Source organism: Macaca nemestrina, chromosome 1, assembly GCF_043159975.1.
Source record: "Macaca nemestrina isolate mMacNem1 chromosome 1, mMacNem.hap1, whole genome shotgun sequence".
Lineage (NCBI taxonomy): Eukaryota > Metazoa > Chordata > Mammalia > Primates > Cercopithecidae > Macaca > Macaca nemestrina.
This window is the reverse complement of record NC_092125.1, coordinates 216,054,236-216,077,511: the sequence shown is the minus strand read 5'-3', so window position 1 is coordinate 216,077,511 and position 23,276 is coordinate 216,054,236.

The window sequence follows — 23,276 nt, the reverse complement described above, 5'->3', positions numbered from 1 at the left end:
TGGCTTTTTAAATGTCTGTATCCCCCAGTAGACAGTGGGATCTCATAGGGTAGGCAGGGTCTGGGTCTTTTGGGTTCACTGTGGTATCTCAATGCTCATCAAGGTGTCTGGTACATAATATGCATGCAATACATACCTGGTGAGTTTGACTAGTGAGGAATCTGGGGTAGTAGATATGAAAAACTGCAAATTATAAGGAGTTCTTCAAAAGAAAGGATAGGGTGGTATGTGTTGTTGCAATTCCACAGTCTACCTACAGAGGGCGACGCTGAGCCCAAGGGAGGGCTCCAGTGACTGTGTCCTTTCAGCAGAGTCGGGTGCTGTGATATTTAAGGGGAAGGGAGGTCTATGGCCCTTGTGTCACACTACACAGTGATGATGCAGAGCCTGCTCCAATGATTCCCAAGACCCGTATGGGTTAATTCCGGCAAAGGAATGATTCCCTGGGTTTTAGCTCCTGGCCTGGGAGTCATGCCCAGCTTGTGGTCATGGGGTGATCAATCATAGCTAGACCCTATTTGTTATGTTGACTGCATGTTCTTTCTCTCTCCCTTCCCATCCCCCCAATTAGATTTAATTAGATATTGATAATAGATGCTGGTGGAATGAGTCTCTGTGGTCTCAGGCTGGAGCTGCAGCAGAGAAAGGGAACAGCCAGCCCCTGGGGAGGTTACCTGTAGAGTCCAGGACTTGGGAACCGAGTGCCACTTCCAGTTCCTTTGTCTTTATGACTCCCTCCCTATGAAAAAGGAAATGCTTCCAAGGCGTCTCCCATCAGTTTCTGTCCTCACCCCTTCCCTCTCTCTTTTCCTTTGGGATCCACAGCCCTGGCCATGCCTGTTGGAGCCGGCCCCTCCTTTCCAGCCTACAGTTTTATTTCCCCTAAGCCTCAGGTGTTTGGATGCGGGTCTTGCCTGGAGGGAGCAGGGACATTGAGATTACCAATCAGCAGACATGCTTCCCTTCTCCTCTCAGCGTGGTACCTATCACTCCTTTCCATGGATGGGGAGCTTAGCCATGTGGCTTGCTCTGGACAATGGAAAGTCAGTGAACATAACCCAAGCAGAGGCCTTAAATAGGCATGTGTCAGTTGGCTTGATTTCTTGTGGTCTTGTGACCTAACAGGAGAAGAAGATACCCAAGGTGGCCACTGCCTCATCAGACTAGACTCAAGAATTAACACACAGGGATCAGACTGGAACCCAATCTACAGCCTACAGTGGAGCAGCCCAACCAGGTCCAGCCTAGATCAGCCAAACCACAGCCAGCCTGCAGCCCCATGAGCATGAGAATAAATGCTCATGGTTGTAAGCCACCGAGATTTTGTGCTATTTGTTTGCATCATTATCGCTGCGAAGGTCTGGCTGGCACAGAGGGTTGGGTGGGAGCTCAAATAATGATATAACAGAACTGATTATTCCAGATTACAAGGCAGGAGACCTGGGCTGTAGTCCAAAAACTGCTAACTTCCTCTATACCTCCAGAGGAGAGGAAAGAAGCTACCATGTGCGGATCATCTGCTGTGGGCCCAGCACTGGGCTAAACACCATCCACACATCATGCTATTGTATCACTACCATGTCTATCTTATTTGGACCCTACTCTGTGCCAGGCATTGTGTTAAATGCTTATGATGTTAATTAGGGTTATGCTAAAAATGATACTGAAATGAATAATAACTTGAAAAACAGCCGTTGTTGAATACATAGGATGGGTCAGGCCTGTATCTGGTTATTTAAATGTATTGTTTCAATTTACCCTCAGCATGACCAACCCAGTAGACTGTAAACTCCATGAAGCAGACATCACATCTGTTTAGTTCACTGCCGTGGCCCCAGGGCCTAGTACATGCCTGGCACATCAATGCTCAATAAATTGTTGTTGAGATGGAAGTCCTGCAAGGTGAATGCTAGCATTACTTCCGCTGCTGTCCGTCCCCTGCTGTCTTTCTGCAGCTGATGAAACGGAGGCAGATGGGCTGGCCTAAGCCATGGTTCTAACATCTCAACTGGGGGCGATTTGGTCTCCTCAGAGGACATTTGGCAATGTTTAGAGGCATTTTTGGTTGTCGCGACTTGGGGAGGGGGTGCTACTGGCATCCAGCGGGTAGTGTTCAGGAAAGCAGCTGTACATCCTACAAGGAAATCCCTCCACAAAGAATGATCTGGCCCAAAATGTAAACAATGCCGTGGTTGGGAAACTCTGGGCTGACTATCGGGGGAGCCTGGCTATCATGGCCTGGCAGGAAATTAAAGTCAGATTTGTTTTGTCCCAAAGCACCTGTGTTGGTTTCCTGTGGCTGCCATAACAAACTGCCACAAACTGGGTGGTGACAGCAGCAGAAGCATGTTTGCTCACAATTCTGGAGGCTGGAAACCTGAAGTCACGGTGTTGGCTGGGCTGTGCTCCCCTGGAGACCCCAGCGGACATCGTGTGCCTGGGGTCTTCCACTTCCTGGTGGTTGCTGGTGTTTCCTGGCATGAGGCTGTGTATTAGTCCGTCCTCAGGCTGCTGATAAAGACATATCTGAGACTGGGTAATTTATAAAGAAAAAGAGATTTTATAGACTCACAGTTCCACGTGGCTGGGGAGGCCTCACAATCATGGCAGAAGGCAAAAGGCACATCTCACACGGTGGCAGGCAAGACAGAATGTGAGCCAAGAGAAAGGGATTTCCGTGTATAAAACCATCATATCTCATGAGACTTACTCACTATGATGAGAACAGTATGATGGAAACCACCCTCATGATTCAATTATCTTCCACTGGGTCTCTCCTACCACACATGGGAATTGTGGGAGCTACCGTTCAAGATGAGATTTGGGTGGGGACACAGCCAAACCATATCAGGCGGCATTAGTCCAATCTCTGCCTCCATCTTCATGTCACCTTCTCCTCTTGTGTCCATCTCAAATCTCTCTCTGTCTTCTAAGACCCCTTGTCATTGGATTTAGGGCCCACCTGGAGACTCCCGAATTATCTCCTCATTTCAAGATCCCTTAACTTGAATCTCATCTGCAAGACACTTTTTCCAAATAAGGTCATATCCACAGGTTTCTGGGATTTGACATGGATATCTTTTGGGGGAGGGACATTTTTGGGCCTTCCCTCTGCACCCCTTCTTGAATGCAGACCTATCCTGCTCTCCCAGACATACTATGTAAATCCTCAAAAGAACCCTCTGAAGAGTTCATCTTACCTTGTTTCACCCACGAGGCACTGAGGCTCAGAGAGGTTGTGTGATTTTCCTAGGAGAATCAGTGCTGGGGTCAAGATTTGCTCTCCAGCTCTGAAACTCTTGCTCTCATCCTTCAACTTTCTCCTCAAACCTCGCTGGGCTCAGAGATGCCCACACATTCTGTGGAGCACCTGGAGATGCCCCTTGGACCAGCCTGCAACTGGCAGTCAGTGGGGCACCCCTCTGGATGCAGGAGAAAGGACACAGGAGTCGCCCGCAGACTTTCCAGGCAAGTGACTCTTTCAGGTGACTCAGAGGACATCGAGCAGAGGGAGACCCCAGGACCAGCAGCTCCCCCCCTGGGGAAGGAGAGCAGGTGGCGTTATCCTGGGGACTTTGCTGCAAGAGTCAGATTTGGCCAAGCCCGGACTTTCGATCGCTGCTGCTCTAATGAGCTCCTCCTTCCCGCCTTTCTCTGAACTTTTGCTGGCAAATTTCAGGGTCTCCCAGATGGGACAGCTCTGGTCAGTGTTTGATGGTTTGGATGAAGCCAATCAAAGGCGGGAGACCCTCTACCCCTTTCCCACCCTTTGTAGTGAAATCCCACAAACACCACGGAGATGAAAGTGTCAGCCACTGTGTATCACATCATTTAATCACCTCATTAAACTTTGAATTTTCTCCCTTTTTTTTGTAGTAGCATCCCTGAAGCATAATTTGCACATTGGAAACTGCACATTTTTAAAGTAATAGGTTTGATATATTTTGATATAAATATATACATACATACACACACACCCCTGTAAAACCATCACCACAATCAAGATAGAGAATATATACACCACTCCCCAAAAGTTTTCTTGTGCCTTTTTGTAACCTTCTCTTTTTCCCCTCCCCACCATCCATCCCATTCCCAGGCAGTCACTGATCTGCTTGCTGTCACTATAGATTTGTTTGCATTTTTTAGAGTTCTGTATAAATGGAATCATTCAGTATTGACTGTTTTTGCACAGCTTATTTCTCCCATCATAATTATTTTGAGATTCCACATGTTGTGTTGTGTATCAGTGGTTCCTTCTTTTTATTGATGGCTAATATTCCAGCTTGTGGCTGTGCTACACTTTGTATATCCATTCATCCATTGATAGACATTGGATCTTTTCCAGTTTTTGATGAGTATGAATAAAACTGCTATGAACGTTTGTGTAAAAGACTTTTTGTGGATACACGCTTTCTTTTCTTTTGAGTAAATACCTAGGAATGGCTGGATCGTATGGTAGGCACATGTTTAATTTAAGGAAATGCCGAGAGTGGTGGCTCATGCCTGTAATCACAGTACTTTGAGAAGTCAAGACCAGCCTGGGCCATATCGTGAGACCCTATCTCTACAAAAAATTTTAAAAAGTAGCTGGGCATGGTGGTGTGGTGGTGCACACCTGAGGTTCTGCCTACTGAGGAGGCTGAGGCAGGAGGATCAGTTGAGCCCAGGAGCTCAAGGTTATAGTGAGCTATGATTGCACCACGCCACTACAGCCTGGGTGACAGAACAAGATTCTGTCTCTAAAAAAAAAAAAAAAAAAAAAAAAAAAAAAAAAAAGAGAGAGAGAGAGAGAAAGGAAACCATCAAACTGTCTTCTGAAGTGCTGGTACCAGTTTGCATTTCCACTAGCAATGTATGAGATTTCCAGTTGCTCCGTGTCTTCTCCAAGGCTTGACACGGTCAGTCTTTTACTTTTAGCAACATAATAAGTATGTTAGCATCTCTTGATGGTTTTAATTGACATTTCCCTGATGACTAATCATGTTGAGCGTCTTTCTCTCTGCTGATTTGCCATCTGTGTATCTTCTTTGGTGAAATGTCTGTTCGTCTTTTATCCATTTAAAATTCAGTTGTTTGTTTTCTTGAGTCTTGAGAGTTCTACGTATATCCCAGGTATCAGTCCTTTAGCAGGTACTTGATGTGTGGATATTTTTTCTTCGTCTTTGTCTTATCATTTCATTATCTGAACATGATTTCAAAGATCAGGAGATTTTCATTTTGATGAAGTCTAATTTATCAACTCATTCTTCAATGGATCATGTTATTGATGATATATGCAAGAAATTTTTGCCTAACCCAAAGTCTGGAAACTCTCTCAAGGTAGTAAGCTGGGGAAGCTGAGGGGCCTACTTCATGTATTTCTTGTCTCTTAGGGGTCAAGCTCCTTCACTCTGATGCCCAGTGTCTAGAAAACCATTGTTTTAAATATTTTGTCTGTTTTTTGTTGTTTCATCCAAGAGGGTAAATCTGATTCCTGTTACTCCATCTCAGCCTGAAGTCCCAATAAACTTTTAAGGTAGACATTATTTTGCTCATACTACTTCCTACTTCTCCATTGAGAAAACAGAGCTCAGAGTGGTGAAGTGTCTTCTCCAGTGTCACACAACAAAAAACCGTACCATCAGGAGATAAACTCGGGCCTGCCAACTCTAAAGCCAGGTGCTACAGACTAGGCACCCTCAAAATTTTGGGATAGTGTCAAGTTCCACTTGTTGCTTGAAGTTTCAGAGTCTGGAATGCATCTAGGATCTGGGATTGGCTAGGCAGGGGACTCTCATTCAGTATTGCTGGCTTGGCCCTCTAAGATCCTGGAGCAAAGGTAACTTCTCTGAGTTTCAGTTGTCTAATCTGCTACCAAAAATGTTAATTTGGACTCGACTTGCTTTTAAGTGGTGCAATAAAATGCAATCACAAAACCACAGGATTTCTGAGACCTTGTAGAATATAGGGTCTAACCTTCTACTCAATGCCACTTCCACAGCAGGATTAAGAAATCTAAGAGGCACCTTACCTTTCACTCAATACCCCTTCTGTGCCCACTGCAGGCATTACTAATCAATGATGGAAATCTTGATCACAAAATTCAACCTTTCTTTAATACTCAACATGCCCACCATCAATTTACTAGATTGGCACATGAGATGAAGCCCATTGTGTTCCTGTTCTTTGGTGTTCTGGTCAGATGACCATCTGGCCTCACACTCACACCTCCCTTAACCAAGCCTTCACCATCTCCTAAGGTAATCTGTTTCATTACTGTCCAGCTGCAGTGCCTGGAACTTTCTGGCATGTGACAACAAACCCACTGTCCAGTCAGCATTATCCATTACATTAAATTGTACCTGCTGGGGACTCAGAGATCAGACATCTTTAACTTTTAGAAAGTTCTTCAACTATAACGTGATGGTAAAGGTCATGTCCTCTCTTCATCAAGGGAAATACCTCCAGTCCTTGACATGTGATGTGGGGTACTTTAGAGTCCTGCTTTCCCTTATTTTTCCCTTTGCCTTCATCTTCCTTAAAATGTAAAATCCAAGTTTGAAAAAATATCCAATGTATGATCCGATTAGAATGCAATAGAGAAAAAGTATTATACTTTGGTCTTGACATTTTCCTTTTATTAACATAGCCTAGGATTTTATTAGCTTTTAAAATGATCATCTTATACCATTAGCTCATGTGAGAAAATGTGAGATAATTTTTACATGAACTGAGCCAGGCCAGATGCCCCCTCCCTTATAGCTGTGCAGTTCAACCTGTAAGCCAGTGTATTACTTGACACTTTCTCCCTGGTTCGTCCCTTCAGTCTAATCAATGAACATGTGAAAAGGAGCTGTACCTCTAGGCCAAGCCCAGTGCTACTACACGCAGAATAATAATAGTAACAATATTAGCTAACATGTACATAGCTCTTACTGGATGTCCAACATCATTCTAAACATATTACATATTTTTACTGATTTGATCCTTACAACATCCTGGGGTAAGTGTTATCTTACTCCCATTTTACAGAGGAAATGGAAGCAGAGAAGTTAAGCAAACTTGTAAGTGGCTGAGCTGGGATTTGAAGCCAGTTTTGAAGTTTGTGTCCCAAGTCATTACATTATACTGTTCCGAAGGGCCTGAACACATGCATGTTCTATTAATATTTATGCTCTTATACGTAGTTCTTGGGGGAAGCTTCCTGGGAGTGGCAGGAGACAGCTGAGATGTGAAGGGTGCATTTCCTGGGCAGGCCTCCCTGCTTTGGTCCAGGCCTGTCTCTGCGGAAGTTCTGTTGATGCTGCAGACTGCAAGCAGGTGAGGGCAGATCAAAACTTAAACTTGATTTTCGCACAACCTGGGTAGGTCCAGCCCACCTGTCCTGGACACCTGCAGGGCAGAGCCACGGCATTTGAGACACTGTAACTCGGAGCTCTACTCTGGAGGGTGCCCTGTGTGTTCCCTTTGAGAGATGATGTCACAGGATGGAGGGCACAAAAGGACAGCCCAGGCTTGAGATGAAGACTCAATTCAACATCAGCAAAGCCACCCTCTTCCCTGCCCAGCATCCAGGGGAGCCATTTCTCCTCCCTCTGAGGCCCTGTGGTCTGGGTGGGGCTGACCCTGCCCTCGGTAGACTTATGATCTAGATTGAACCAATCCATGCGCACTCTCTCCCCTGTCTCTCATGTTGGTTCAGTTTCAGGCACATGGACCCAGCCTGAGCCCATGAGAGGCAGGCCTGGGATTTTGATGGAAACTGTTCTTTTCATGGATTTGAAACCAGGAGGAGGCAAGCCCCGAGCTTTCTTGGCAAGAGCCTGCCTATCTGTCACCTGTACAAAGGAAGGAAAGAGACCTGAGAGATACTGTTTGAGCCCCAAGTCCAGCTATGCTGGATGGCTCCATTATTTGAGCCTATGAACTTGGCCTGTGTTTCCTAAGCTGGTTGAGTTGGCTTTTCTGTGACAAGCAAGCCGATGAGCTCTGACAAGGACTGGCTATGACTCCGGCTCCAACTGAGATTTCCTTGTCTGCTGTGTACCAGCCCAGGGCCAGGGACTGTGAGGGAATTCACCTCCGCCATGAAGCCTGAGCCCCAGTGTCAGACCTTGGGGTACAGCAATAAATTGGACACAATCCTTGCCCTTGAGGGGTGCACAGCCTAGTTAGCCATTAACTGCCATAGATTCCATTAATTTCCATGGTCTGGGGCACATTACAGATGTATATGCAAGGTACCTGGGAACTCAGGGGAAGAGACAGGCCACCCTTCCCAGAGCACAGGGAAGGAAAATGAAGCAGGTTCCCCGGGGCAGTGACATTTAAGGCAACGTCATGCAGGACCACTGTGATGAGTTGCTTGGGTCCTGCATTGTTGCATGCTTTAAATCCTGGTTTGACTTTTTGCTAGCTCTGTAACATTGAGCAAACAACTTACCATTTTGGAGCCTCAGTTTCCTCATCTGTAAAATGGACATCTACCTCATGGGTTTGTTGAGAGAATTAAATGTGATGACATAAGTGTATCACATGTAATGTGGCTAGTGTATCACACTAGGCTAGAACAGTGACAAGCGTAGAGTTACTGTTCAGTAAATTAACTCAGTCTTTTATTATTATTAATTTTTTTTTTTTTTTTTTTTTTTTTTTTTTTTTTTTTTTTTTTTGAGACGGAGTCTCGCTCTGTCGCCCAGGCTCGAGTGCAGTGGCCGGATCTCAGCTCACTGCAAGCTCCGCCTCTCTGGTTTACGCCATTCTCCTGCCTCAGCCTCCCGAGTAGCTGGGACTACAGGCGCCTGCCACCTCGCCCGGCTAATTTTTTGTATTTTTTTTTAGTAGAGACGGGGTTTCACCGTGTTAGCCAGGATGGTCTTGATCTCCTGACCTCATGATCCACCCGTCTCGGCATCCCAAAGTGCTGGGATTATAGGCTTGAGCCACCGCGCCCGGCCTATTATTATTAATTTAATGACGACAGGAACACTGCAGGTGGAGGAAAGAAAGCATGCTAACCATTACACATTCACAAAGCGGGTGGGTGTGTGGGGTCCAGGTCTGTGGAAGAAATGAAGGGATTCCAGGTGGTGGGGCCAGTGTGGGCAATAGTGCCAGGGTGGGGAATAGCAGGGGTGGCACTCCGCACTACGACCTGGTAGCAGGAAGCCTTTAAGGGAGGAGGCAGGAGGACAGTGGAGTGTCTGGATTGGCATCAGATTGTAAAACCCTAGCTTGTTGCTATAAACAGAAATGCCCTGTCCTTTTTTCAGAAGAAGAATTTGCAGCTACTTAACCCAGAAGTAATATCCTCAATTCAGTTTGCTCAGTTCACTTATGTTACTGGTCAATTTCATTAGGGAAAAAAAATCCAGTGGGGCTGTTTTGCCAAAGCAGGTGCCCATTGGGCACTAGAGTGCATGTTAGGATGTGCCATTATGTCAGCATCTAAGCAGGGCTCCCTGAGCACAGAGGGACCTCAGGAGCCCAGCCTCCAGGGGAAAAGAGAGAAAATGGCATCAATATCACATTTACTTTTGCTTGTTGTCATGTGGGAAAGACTAGTGTTAACTTATTGAAGCTCCTGCAACAATGGGAATAAGCGGGCCTGGTGAGGCCAGCACCCGCTCCCACCCTGTGTCTTACACCCCCACCCAGCCTAGCTGTGAAGGAAATGGGCAATTATCTGGCAGATTGGCTATTAAGTCAGGCGTCCATTCAAATCCCCCAGCTCCCCAACTTCCTGGATGGCCTGAGATGACATTGATCAATCTGGACAAGGCTGCCACTGCTGTTTCAGGGAGAGACCACCTCTTGACCCAACCACCACCCCACTCCCCAGTTCATTCACTCACTCACTCACCGGCTGACATCCTCACTCACTCATTTGTTCATGAATCCCGCATTTCAGTCATTCACTTTTTCCCTCATACATCCTCATTGTACATTCACAAACACTCTTGCGTCACCTGGGCACTGGGCCTGGTGACCGAGGTGCAGGTGGCAGGAGCAGCCGTGGGGGCAAGGTCACTGTGAGCTGCCTGGGCTGGATGCCCAGGGCTTTACAACCATGGAAATGACATGAGCCAACCCGGGGGCTGCTCCAGCAGGAAGCTGGGCAAGAGACCCAGGACTAGGGGCAGGCGGACGTGCAGGCTGGGGGAGGTGCATCAACTGAGTCAAGTGCAGGAAAACTTTAAGCAATGTTGGGGAAGATTCTGGGCTCTGGTCCCCTAAGCATCAGTGGTCTGGAGTTGTAGCTGCTCCAGACTATATCATCGTCCTCTGTTCCACTATTTCTTGATATTTGAATACTAGTCTCCTTCCCCTAGAGAGTATGCTGGACTTTATGGGGACAGAGAACAAATAGGTGGTGCAGGGAGGAGGGTGAAGTCTGATCATATGGTCTGGCTCTGTGTCCCTACTCAGATCTCATTTTGAACTGTAATCCCCATGTGTTGAGGGAGGGACCTGTAATCCCCACATGTCCAGGGAGGGCGGTTTCCCTCATGCTGTTTTCATGATAACAAGGGAGTTCTCACAAGATCTAATGGTTTTATAAGTGTTTGACAGTTCCTCCTTCATGCACTCTCTCTCGCCTGCCATGTAAGACATTACTGCTTCCGCTTCCACCATGACTGTAAGTCTCCTGAGGCCTCCCCAGTCCTACAGAATTGTGAGTCAACTAAACCTCTTTCTTTTATAAATTATGTGGTCTCGAGCAGTTCTTTTGTTGTTGTAGTCGTCGTTGAGACAGGGTCTCACTCTGTCTCCCACGCTGGAGTGCAGTGACACGATCTCAGCTCACTGCAACCTGTGCCTCCCAGGTTCTCCCACCTCAGCCTCCTGAGTCACTGGGACTACAGGTGCACACCACCACACCCAACTAATTTTTGATAGAGATGGGGTTTCACCATGTTGGCTAGGCTCGTCTTGAACTCCTGACCTCAAGTAACCTGCCTGTCTCGGCCTCCCAAAATGCTGAGATTACAGGCGTGAGCCAGCACGTCTGGCCTTGAGAAGTCCTTTATAGCATCTGACAAAGAGAAGATTGGTAAAGATAAACTGAGAAGGGCTTCTTAGAAATTGCAAACATCTTGGTCAGAAACACATGCTATGAGAGAAGTTTGGGCAGTCTCCTTGCCTGTCTCTGTGGATCATGGGTCTCATGAGAATACTGCAAACCAGATATATCTTTGATTTATTTTAGGTTGCCCCCAGGACCTTAAAGGGCCACATCTATGGGAAACGGGGTCCTAGTACCCATAAGATGAAGTTTGGGAAAGAAGAACAATACCTTCTCCATATCAAGCACCTAGCGTAGTTTGGCAATGAAGACATCCATTCATTCATTTGTTTATTCAAAGAATACATATACTTACTGTTTTCCTGGGGCTGCCATAAGAAAGTGCCACGACCTGGGTGGCTTAAAACAACAGAGAGTATTTTCTCACAGTTCTGGAGGCCAGAGTCCAAGATCAAAGTGTCCAAGGCTGTGTTAGATCTGAAACTCTAGGTAGAGTCCTTCCTTGCCTCTTCCTAGCTTCTAGTGGTGACCACCAGTCCCTGGAGTTCCTTGGTGTCCCTTGGCTCCAATCTCTGCCTCTGTCATCATACAGCCCTCTCCCTATGTGTGTCTGTCCAGATATCCCTCTTCTTATAAAGATTCCAGTCATATTGGATTAGAGTCTACCCTAGTGACCTCATTTTAAACTTCATTATGTTCGCAAAGACCCCGTTTCCAATGAAGGTCACTTTCACAGGTACTAGGGGTTAAGACTTCAACACACCTTTTTGGGGGGAACACAGTTCAATTCACAACACCTTCTATGTGCCAGGTCAGCTGATAGGCATTGGAGGAAAATACCTGTTGAATAGACAGCTTCACTCTTCCGTCCTACTACACTCCTTCAAATGAAACACTTCATTCCTTCACCCCGCCATGATCCTATTGGAAAAATGCTGGTAAGGGGCTGAGGACCCAGCTCAGTTGAAACACTCCTGCATCCCAGGCTCACTGGGAAGCCCCACCTCACCTCTGTCTCTATGAGCCCGAGCCTTACCTACCTGGTTCAGCCCCTAGCAGAGCTCTGCAGCTCATCAGTAACCATAAGAGGAGCAGCGAACAGAATAAATCTCACTCCAAAATTAATGTAGCTCAGGAAAAAAAGTACATTTACTCATTTCAACTTCTTGTTGCAAGACTCGTAAGTGAATAAATCCAAAATAAATGTAACCGGGACGAAGGGAGAAGCCACGATAAATGCAGTCCCATCGCCCTAAATGAAGACAAAAGCTTCGAGACAATATTAAATTCCATCCCCAAAGGCTCATTTCATTTCAGACCCAGATTTCCACAAAATCGAGTTTTCCAGCCAAGCTAAGCCCACTTCTGCTCCCGTCCTCCACTTCCCGCACTCCCTCCCCTGATAAACAAGCCTTCGCTCCCCCTTCCCACCAGGCTGCTGGTGGTCTCAGCTGTGTAGGTTGCCTGCTCTCATGCCAGCAGGTCCCCTGTTTTAGTCTGTTCTCATGCTGCTAATGAAGACATACCTGAGACTGGGTAATTTATAAAAGAAAGAGGTTTAATTGACTCAGTTCAGCATGGCTAGGGAGGCCTCAGGAAACTTGCAATCATGGTGGAAGGGGAAGGAAACACATACTTCTTCATATGGCGGCAGGAAGAGAAGTGCCAAGCAGAAGGGAGAAAAGCCCCTTATAAAACCATCAGATCTTGTGAAAACTCACTCGCTATCATGAGAACAGCATGAGGGTAACTGCCCCAGTGATTAAATTACCTCCCACCAGGTCCCTCCCATGACACGGGATTATGGGAACTAGAATTCAAGAAGAGATTTGGGTGAGGACACATCCAAATCATATCCAAACTCCAAAGACGTGGTGACTGCCTCAGATCCCAGCTGGACAGCTTCAGCCACATTCCGGGGATGCACAATATCTGCTTGGGCTTCCAGGATTTGCATATTCTTCTCTGTATCCCTTGGACAATGAGCAGGGATGTACGCACCTGTGTGTCTCAACATATGCAGGTTGGGTGTTCAGTCCTGAAGGTGGAAAACTGGATGCTCAACTCTGATGAGTCTTCTGGCCAAACTGGTTAAACCTGGGATGCTGGGGCCAGAGGCAGGGCCATGCTTCGCTTGATACTCTGATACACTGAATTATACTGATACACTTGATACACTGAATTTCGTGGCAGTTCGGTGACTAGAGAGCTCATCTTTGCCCTCCTACAGAGCTAGCATGTCGGTATCCTTCGGGTAAGAGACCCTAGAGTGGGGAATACAGAGAGAGGAGAAGTTGGCATCTCTCTTCTCAGGGGGGTTCCCAGCTGCTGTGGGAAGACTTGTCTCCTCTGCAAAGTAAGTTGATCCAGGCATTTTCCACAGAGGGTGAGCTCCAACGGCAGGAGCTGCATCCACCTGTTCCTAGTGGACCCCATCCCATATGTCTGGCATGAAACCAGGCACATTCGGGACATCAAAATACACTTGTTGATTTAAGTGGCTCTAAATCAACTGGGCATGGTGGCTCATGCCTGTAATCCCAGAATTTTGGGAGGCCAAGGCAGGTGGGTCACTTGAGGCCACGAGTTTGAGACCAGCTAGGTCAACATGGGGAAATTCCATCTCTATCAAAAAATACAAAAATTATCCAGGTATGGTGGTGCATGCCTGTAGTCCCAGCTACTCAGGAGGTTGAAGCAGAAGAATCACTTGAACCCTAGAGGTGGAGGTTGCAGTGAGCCGAGATCTCACCCCTGCGCTCCAGCCAAGGTGACAGAGCGAGAGTCCATCTCAAAAATAAAATAAAATAAAAAATAAAAATAAAAATAAAAATAGATGGCTCTCACTGACCGGTTTTCCACCCTCAGTGATGTCACCAGCCAGGTGATCTTGGGTAAATTGTCTATTGAACTTTACACACTGGGCTGAGTATCTCACTGTCAGAATGACTAAACTGAATTGACTGAGCTCTGAGTACGTGGTGAAAGGTTTTCAGGGAATCCAATGAGATTCCTGATGGAGCTGACAGATATCTGTCACCTATGCCTATAGTTATGTCTTTGTGTCAGAATTATGCCAATGTCAAGAATTTTGTTACCTGTACCTACTCTTATCTGCCTTCTCCCAAGTCTAGGCTGTGGACACTGAACTTGCTGTTGCTGTTAAGGGTAGGTTTCCCTTTTTTTTTTTTTTTTTTTTTTTTGAGACAGGGTCTCACTGTTGCCCAGGCTGGAGTGCAGTAGCATGATTATGGCACACTGCAGCCTCAATCACCTGGGCTCAAGCGATCCTCCCACCTCAGCCTCCTGAATAACTGGGACTTCAGGCACATGCCACCACGCCCAGCTAATTTTTTGTAGAGACAGGGTTTTGCCATGTTGCCCAGGCTGGCAGGTTTACTTTTAACAACAGTGAACAAAAACAGTAACAATAGCAATGCTGGCCATGTCTTAGCACCTGCCCTGTGCCCTCTCCTTTCTGCAGGCTTATGCTGCGATCCATTCAATAAATCTTGTTCGGATGCCTCCCATTTGCTAGTTCCTGCTTTAGTGGTGTTGGCATGGCTCTGGTGTCAGGAAGTTTGCATGCTGGCATGGGTAGTATATTCTGTTTTATTCTATTATGCTGTAGTGGAGGTAGTTGTATTATTTATGTTATGTTATATAAAATTTATATCATATTATATGAAATTTATCTTGTTTTATCATGTTATATTATATCATGGTGTATTATTTCTGTTTAACCTTCATAATGGCCCTGCTGGGAAGGCATTATCGTCTTCATTTTAAAGCCAAGAAGACAAGTTCACACACATAAGTTACCTGCTAAGTGCCCCCTGCCCGTGAGTGAGCAGGTGGTGCTGCTGGTGAGCACAGTGTAGGGAGAATGGGTTTGGGTGTGAGATGGGCCAGGATTTGAATCTGAGAGTGTGTCCTCCCCAGCTCCAAACCTCAGGATTTTCACCTGTAATGTGGAAATGATAGAGTTTCCCTCTCAGATGGCTGGAAGAATCACGTGGGATGACGTGTGTGCCTAGCTCAGCTCCTGCCTCATTGTTGGTGCCTGGTAAGAGCCATGTCTGCTGTGGCAATGGTCATGGTCATTCCAAGGGAGACCATGGAGCTGCTCCATGGCAGGACCCAGGGTTCTGGTCTCCTGCCCTGGAGCTGTTGCTGTTACCCCATGGTTCAAAGACTGAGGAAGAATCCATAGCCCCCTACTCCTCACTTGTACTCCAGCTGTGGGGTGGTGGTCTGGTGGAGGGTCTGCCCCTCCAGCTCATTGGCTGTCATTTATTCCCAGGCTCACAGGGGCCTCAAGGTGTCAGGTTAAGAGCACAGCCCTGGGCCCAGACTGAGGGTTCTAATCCTGGCTCTGCCACTTCCTCACCATGTGAACTGGGGCAAATTACATTTGCTGTGGCTCATCTGTAAAATGAAGTTTTACGTCCCATGGTTATAGGGTGGGTGAAGTACCTGCCAAGCACCCAGGACAGAGCTTGTCCTGTGGAGAGTGCTGTGTAGGGGACAGTCGTCATCAGCTTGTGGATGCAAGCCAGGTGGTGCTGAAACAGGCCTTTCCCTGCTGCTGAGAAGCTGGGTGAGAAGCCACTTGGCCAAGACAGGAGGCACATTCTCCACCAAAGGGAATTGCAAATTAGTCTTAAAAATGAAGCACCAGGGAGAGATGGTGGCTTTCTCAAGAAAGTCAGGAGTCGGACAGATACTTCTGCCTGGTCCCGTGCCAAATTCTGTGGAAGCAGCGTGTCCAGGAGCCTCACCCGTGACCCTGACTCCCCTCTTGCCTCCAAGGGACCTGAAGGGGCTCACATAGATGACATGGGTGGCTTCCTGTAGTGTAGTTTCCAGGATCACAGCCCTAACCACCCATTTTTCAGTTCTTTAAATCATACTTAGTTTTTAATTGATTTTTTTATTTTTAATTTTTTTACAACCCAATGGTTTTGAATATATCCACAAAGTTGTGAAACCATTACCACAATCAATTTTAGAACATTTTATCACTCCAAAAAGAATGCCATTTAGCTATCACTCCCTCTCCGCGATCCCTCCACCCCCCCAGGCCCTGGCAACCACTAATCTACTTTCTGTCTCCATAGAATCGCCTATTCTAGACATTTCACATAAACGGAATCATATACTATGTGGTTGTTTGTGACTGGCTTCTTCGGATTTATTGCATAGACCCCCACGTGGACCGAGATGGGGGAGGCTCCCTTAGATCATTGAACCATATCCTTCATGTTTCAGATGTGAAAGTGAAGCCCAAAGAGGGGCAGTCACTTGAGCACCCTCAGGCTCAGGATTAGAACTTGAGTCTCCAGATATCCAGTCTGGCTTTCTCTTCCTCCCTTCCCCCAGCCAACCCGGGTCAGGAGCTGTTTAAAGATATGATCCTGAGAAGAGAATGAGTTCCTTTGGTGGAACAGTAGTTAAACAGTTGCCTTCCTTCCTTCCTTCCTTCCTTCCTTCCTTCCTTCCTTCCTTCCTTCCTTCCTTCCTTCCTTCCTTCCTTCCTTCCTTCCTTCTCTCTCCCTCCCTCCTTCCCTCCCTCCCTCCTTCCCTCCCTTCCTTCCTTCCTTCCTTCCTCCCTCCCTACCTCCCGTCCTTCATTCCTTCCTCCATTCCTTCACCTGCAAGCAGTAACATGGCAGGCTCTGTTTGAGGCAATGGAAAGAGGGAGGAGAACAAGACAGAGAGGCCTGGCCTGTGACGCTTACATAGAAACAGACACACATAAAAGGAACTGTCAGGTTGCAACTAGTGCTGTACACAGAGCAACAGAGGGAAGCTGGGGAGAGTGACTGGCCTGGGGAAGCTACTACTTCAGCTTGCGGGGGTCAGAGAAGGCTCTTGGAAAAGAAGGTATTTGGTGTGAAGAAGGAAGCTGTGCCAAGGTCTTGGGGAAAAGCATTAAGAAGTAGGAACTGAGTTTAGGGGCTGAATTTGGAGTGGCATGAGGTGGTTGCAAAACAGGCCAGTGTGGCTGGGGTGTCAGTCTGGGCACAGTGGCGGGAAGTAAGGTTTTCTGTCCCCTCCAGTATCCCAAGTCCATTTATACACAGTGTTGCAGTGTTTTGCTTATGGTGTTATCTCCTCTGCCAGCCTGGAGGGCAGGGCCCAAATCATAGGGACCTCTTAGTGCCTGCTGCCTAGCATGGGGCATGGTGCCCACCAGGGGTCTAGTCTGTGTTTGAATTGATGCCTTCACAAGGATCCCCACCATTGGGCCAGGCACGGTGTCTGATGCCTGTAATCCTAGCAATTTGGGAATATGAGGTGGGCGGATCACTTGAGGTCAGGAGTTCAAGACCAGCCTGGCCAACATGGCAAAACCCCATCTCTACTAAAAATACAAAAATTAACCAGATGTGGCAGTGGGCGCCTGTAATCCCAGCTACTGGGGAGCCTGAGGCAAAAGACTCTCTCGAACCCGGGAGGCGGAAGTTGCAGTGAGCCGAGATCGTGCCACTGCACTCCAGCCTGGGTGACAGAGCGAGACTCTGTCTCAACAACAACAACAACAGCAACAACAACAACAACAACAAAAATTGTTGATTTTCCTGACAGTGGGTTTACATCAATGAAGGTCGGTGGGAGGCGGCTGCAGACCCCAGAGAGGTGTCAGGTGAGGGGTCCCGGGGAAAAGGAGTAGAACTGGGCCGCCAAAGAAACGCTCTACCCGGCGCACTTGCCTGCTTCCTGTGCCTTGGTTCTTTCCCGTGCCCTTGTCCCTTCTGTCGTTTCTCCTTGAGAATCAAGTTGTTTGGAAAAGAGAAAACCAGTTGCATAACTGTGTCCGTTGGCAGGCGTGTTCTAATTTTAAAAAATGTGTCACTCTCCAAGCTGCGCATCCCTTAATCAGGCAATTACTTTATGATGTAGTAGAGTTAGGGAGGGGGGGAACCACCAACCCTTGAAATCTCAAACAATTTCTTAGGAGAATTAATTTGGTAAATGTTTGACTTGAGCTCGAGAATATCTTTTGTTTCCATTTCTAAATGACAAAAGGGACACAAAAGAAAAGTAATAATTTGGTATTAATCAATCCTCTTCATTCAAATTAGCTCCCCAAACCAGGGATGTCATGGAAACAGCAAGTGTCAGAAGAAGGGTTTGCAGCCTGGAAGGGGGGTGGGGAACAGGGTTATTAAGTGGGCATGGCTTGGGGACACTGGACAGGACAGAAAGGGTATTGATGGCACTGAAAATAGTAAGCATCAAGGACTGAACGCTTCCCATGTTTGAGCCCTTGTGCTGAGCCTTTTCAAATGCCCGATGGTTTTGTATCTAGAGCAACCCCACGATGTAAGTACTGCTGTGCCCATTTCACAGTTGAAGAAACCGAGCCCAAGGGAGGCTAGAGAATCTGCCCAACACTCACAGCTGGAAGTGGCAGAATCAGGACTTGAACCCTGGTCTCTTGACTCCAAGTGTCCTGCTCTATCATTGCTCCATTTTACCATCCTGAAGTGCCCTTCGCCTCTGCTAAGGGGCAGGGCTGGGGAGATTCCAAACCTCAGTAGGGGCTGCTGAGAGGCCCTCAAAGGTATATAAGGAACTTTATTCAGCCAGTCAAGGTGGCTCATGCCTGTAATCCCAGCACTTTGGGAGGCCAAGGCGGGTGGATCTCTTGAGGTCAGGAGTTTGAGACCAGCCTGGGAAACAGTGAAACCCCATCTCTACTAACAATACAAAATTTAGTCAGGCATGGCGGCGCACGCCTGTAGTCCCAGTACGCCTGTAGTCCCAGCATGCCTGTAGTCCCTGTAGTCAGGAGGCTGAGGCAGGAGATTCGCTTGAACCCAGTACGCAGATCTTGCAGTGAGCAGAGATTCCAACACTGCACTCCAGTCTGGGTGACAGAGTGAGACTCCATCTCAAAAAAACAAAAAAACCAAAAAAAACCAACTTTCTCCTTTCTGCCAAGGATGTGGGGAGGAGTGGGGCTTGCTGCTAGCAGATTCAAGGTTCCTAAGAAGCTTATCTCCAGCAGTGCCAGCCTTCCCAGGGGTCCCCATACTTCACCCAGAACTGCCTGTTCTCCTGTGAGGCCTGCATTCCAAATCTTCCCTGAGCTTCTCCCTTCATCAAAATACTTACCCAGGTCTTTCTGTCCTTCCCCTCAGCCTCCTGGGTCATGATGACTTAATACACCCTTGTTTACCGTGACCTTTGTGTTGTTAAACCCAAGAAATCACAGAAGCTCTCAAGTCCAGCATCTGCCTGGGTTGGTGGAGGAAACATTCTGAGCTGGAAAGGTTGGGGCAGGGGGCAGGGGGCAGGGCAGTTGCCAGTTTTCCATCATCTCTGACTCTATTACCCACGGCTAACGCTCTCTCTCTAAACCCAAGCATCGAAACTCTTTCTCCTTCCTCCACTCTGCCCCAGCTCTTTCTTACGTAGAACAATGTGTAAGTCATCCTGGCCCTATCTTTCTCCATTTGCTCCTTGTCTCTTAATCCAGTCTCCTACGCGGGCTGTGCACACCGGGCTGGCTGTTACGGAGGTGGAGGGGTGGGAGGGTCTCCTAGCTGGCAAACACAACACTTCCATTAGGGGAAGTTGAGGGTGGTAGGGAATCCTCACTTGTGAACATAACTTGTCCCTGTTGCAAGAGCATATATGTTACAATGACTCTGCCACCTGGATTTAAACAGCTCTTGTTATCTGCTAAGTTATAGGTGTGTCTTGAAACAGCATGAAGTCCAAGGGGCCCACCAGAGTATTCCCAGCAAGGGATGGTTTGTGGCCGGTTCCATGAAAGGCTCATGTGTGGGGGCAATGAGATGCCTTAACCTAGGAAGCCCCTGGAGAATCCCAAGGCCTCTGATAAGTCAAAATGGGAAGCCCTAGGCAAGCAGTTGCTCCCTGTCAGGCTTCAGGCTTTGGAAAGAAAAGCAACCAATTATTAAGCCCCCAATGTATACATAGTACTCAATTACCTGCAAGATAGATATTATTTTCCCCATTGTGCAGATGAAAAAAACTGAGTCTCAGAGAGGTTAATTCACTTGCTCAAAGCTGCACGGCTCGTAAGCGGCAGAACGAGAATTCAATCTAAGTCTGCCTGATGTTACAACCTGTTCCTCGACTGTTACGCCCCCCTGACTTCCCAACTATAGGATCTGTTTCCTGTCTACTGAAAGAGACACAACCTCATGACACCTTCCTGGATGACAGCATTGGGGGACAATGTTTGTGAGGTCTTTCTTTTGGGCATTTTGGGGATGCAGAACAGGCTGGGGCTTCTCCTTGGGTTACCATTTCAATATCTGTCTATCATTTGGTGATCATGGTAAGAATCTGCAGGAGGCAGTATGTGGACTCATGCATTTGATCATTCAAAGTCATGTTTACCGTGCCCTGGCTGTGTGCTGGGAACTGTGACAGACGCCACGGTGAACACAACTCATTTGGTCCCTGCCGGCAGATGTTTGCAGTCTTGTCAGGACTATGGCATTTGAACAAGTAATTAAAACGTGGTATCTGTCGGGGCACAGTGCTGTATTTTCAGGAGGAAGGGGATTATGTGTTTGTTAAACCACAAGAAGGTCTGAAAAGGCAGGATTCAAGGCTAAGCTTCCAGGAATGGACGTCAGAACAAGTCAGGCCTGGACCATGAAGCAGCTGGGACCGCTGAGATTACGCCAATGCTCTGCTATCTGGATTTGAGCCGCTATCCTGATCCACAGCTCCCATATAGGAGGAGGTGATGGAGGGACCCTAACGCTGTGATTTAGTGATTAAGGCTCAAGAAGCTGTCCCCACCATCACTCCTTTATGACACCCAGGATGCTGGGGAATAAACCTGGAAATTGGCTGCAGGAAAATCACAGCTATTCTAACCAGCAGAGAGGGTCAGAAGTCCACCTCATGTTTGCCTCCCCAGTACCGTGGAAGTAGATCGGATTGGTGGAAACTTGGTTTTATCCTGAATCCAAGCCGCAGAGAAATCTGAGGGACAGGGATTTCGGCCTTCCAGACCATGAGATACAGGAGGAAACAGAGAAGGGGCTAGGCATGGAAGCTTGCACTGATGGACACCCATCCAGGGCAGCCCTGAGCGCTTCGAGAACAAAGGCCCACAAAATGCTGCAGGAGGATGAGGAGGAGGTGACTCCAGACTGTCTGGGCAGAGGCAGCTTCCCTGGGGAGGGTGCTGTCCAAGCTGCCATCAGAATGGTGCAGATGGAATGCTCCAGGCTGGGGGAACAGCATGTGCAAAGGCCCTGAGACTGGGGTGGAGGGAAGTATAGATGCCTGTGCCCTATGGCAGTGTGGATTATTGTTCAGCCAGTGTTCATTTCCCTCTCCGTTCCACGTGGGTGGTATGTACGTCCCTGCCCCACTGATGTTGGGCTCAGCCACGTGACTTGCTTTGGTCAGACAGGAAATTAACAGGGCTTGGTTTGGCTTGGTTTATTGCATTCTGGTCATCTGCCACGAGCAGAACCTCGTTAGACTCCAGGGGAAAAAACATGAAGCAGAAGTGAGACCATTCTGTAGCCTATATCAAACAAACCTCAGTCAACCTGCAGACACATGAGCATGAGGACAAATGCTTGTCCTTGTCAGCCACTGACTTTGAGAAGACTTGTTACAAAGCACTTGGGCGGGGGACGGGGACTGTAGCTGACTGATGTAAGATCTGAGCTATTGGAAGAAAAATTCTGTCCTTATTGGAATCGAGAGAAGGCCAGGGAGAGGGTGCAAGGTGAGGCTGAAAAACTCGCAAGTGCAGATTTTGGCAGGGCCTTGTAGACCCTCTTAAAGATATTGGAAATGTTCTTGCTTTACACTGGGTAAAGCCAAGGCCAAGAGAGGCGGAGTGCCAGTGGCACATGGTAGGTTAGAGGCAGAGCCAGGGCTGGACCCAGGCCTTTGAGGCCCTCATTATACACCTGTCCTTCTTTCCTTCTGGTGATGACAACAGCAACCATTCCACAACAACATTCAGTATGATCCAGTCATGATCTATGTGTCCAGTACTACCTGATTCAATCTTGCTAAAATCTCTGTGTTTAGATGAAGAGACTGGGGATCAGAGAGGCTCCCCATTATGCTCAAGGAAGGCCACATGCTAGTTTGTTGGATCCAGTGCCCATGACCCTCACCACTGGGCACCACTGCCCCTCACCAGCCTGGTCTCTGTGGGCTCCACTAAGCATGGGCTTCAGTGGGGCTGGGCTGAACTGAACTGTAGGCAGAGGGTGACATTGACCATGGGCTTCATCTTCTAACTCTGAGCCTCTCTGCAACTCCCCTCTGACTTGGGTGGGCTAAATTGACCCCTCAGGCAGGAGTGTGTGGGGACTGTTCATTGTAGGCGAGTGAGAGGTTCGGATCCCATCGTGTGTTCCTGGTAATTACAGTCTCCTTGGTTGTCAGGCAATCACTGAGACTCTTGTGGTGAGATTCCTTCTCAGAAGGGGGCCCTTGAGTGGGCTTAGCCAGGTCTAATGGGAAGTGACAAGGGCAAGGGAGGCTGAGGGGGGAACAGAGGAAAGAAGGACACGGGCAACTGCTACTCTTGGGATGCTGGCAGAAGGAGTGGGGAAAAGAACTCCAGAAATCCAAGTGGTCTCCCACTGCCGCGGCCTGGAGCCTCCTTCCCCGGTTGGGCTCCGCAGAGCCACAAGGCCTGGGGAATGTCAGTGCCTGCTCTGCAGACCAGCAAGCCCCTGGGCATGGTGCTCCCCCACATTTCCTAGCTGTGTGCTTCCAGGGCCCATGGTAGCAGTGCTCTGGCTGACCCCTTTGTCCCCAAGCAAAGCCACGTGACCAGTTCTGGCCAATGTCTGCAAGGTGACAGTCTCGTGCATCACTTTCTGACCAGGGCATCTCGTGGGAGAGTTTCAGGAATCCCTTTTCGCCTGCTGGGAAGCACCTGTTGGGAAGGAGTTGTGAGTGGCTATGAGGAGCAAACTCGCCTGTCACCCTGTAGGGGACACAGAGTGTAAGCAAGAAACACACCTTGGTTGTTATAAGCCAGGAACATTTTGGAGATTATTGTTACTGCAGCATAGCTGAGTCCAGCCTCACAGATAAAATGACTCACTGAGAATGGGAAATGCTGCAACCCCTATCTGTTTCTTGGGAGTTCACAAGACACGATCATAGTGAAGGATCTGAGAGGAAAGAACGAAGAAAGGAAGGAAAGAGAGAAAAGAAAGAGAAGGAAGAAAAAAAAGAGGGAGAAAAAAGGAAGGAAAGAGAAAGAAAGAGAGAAAGAAGGAAAGAAAAGAAA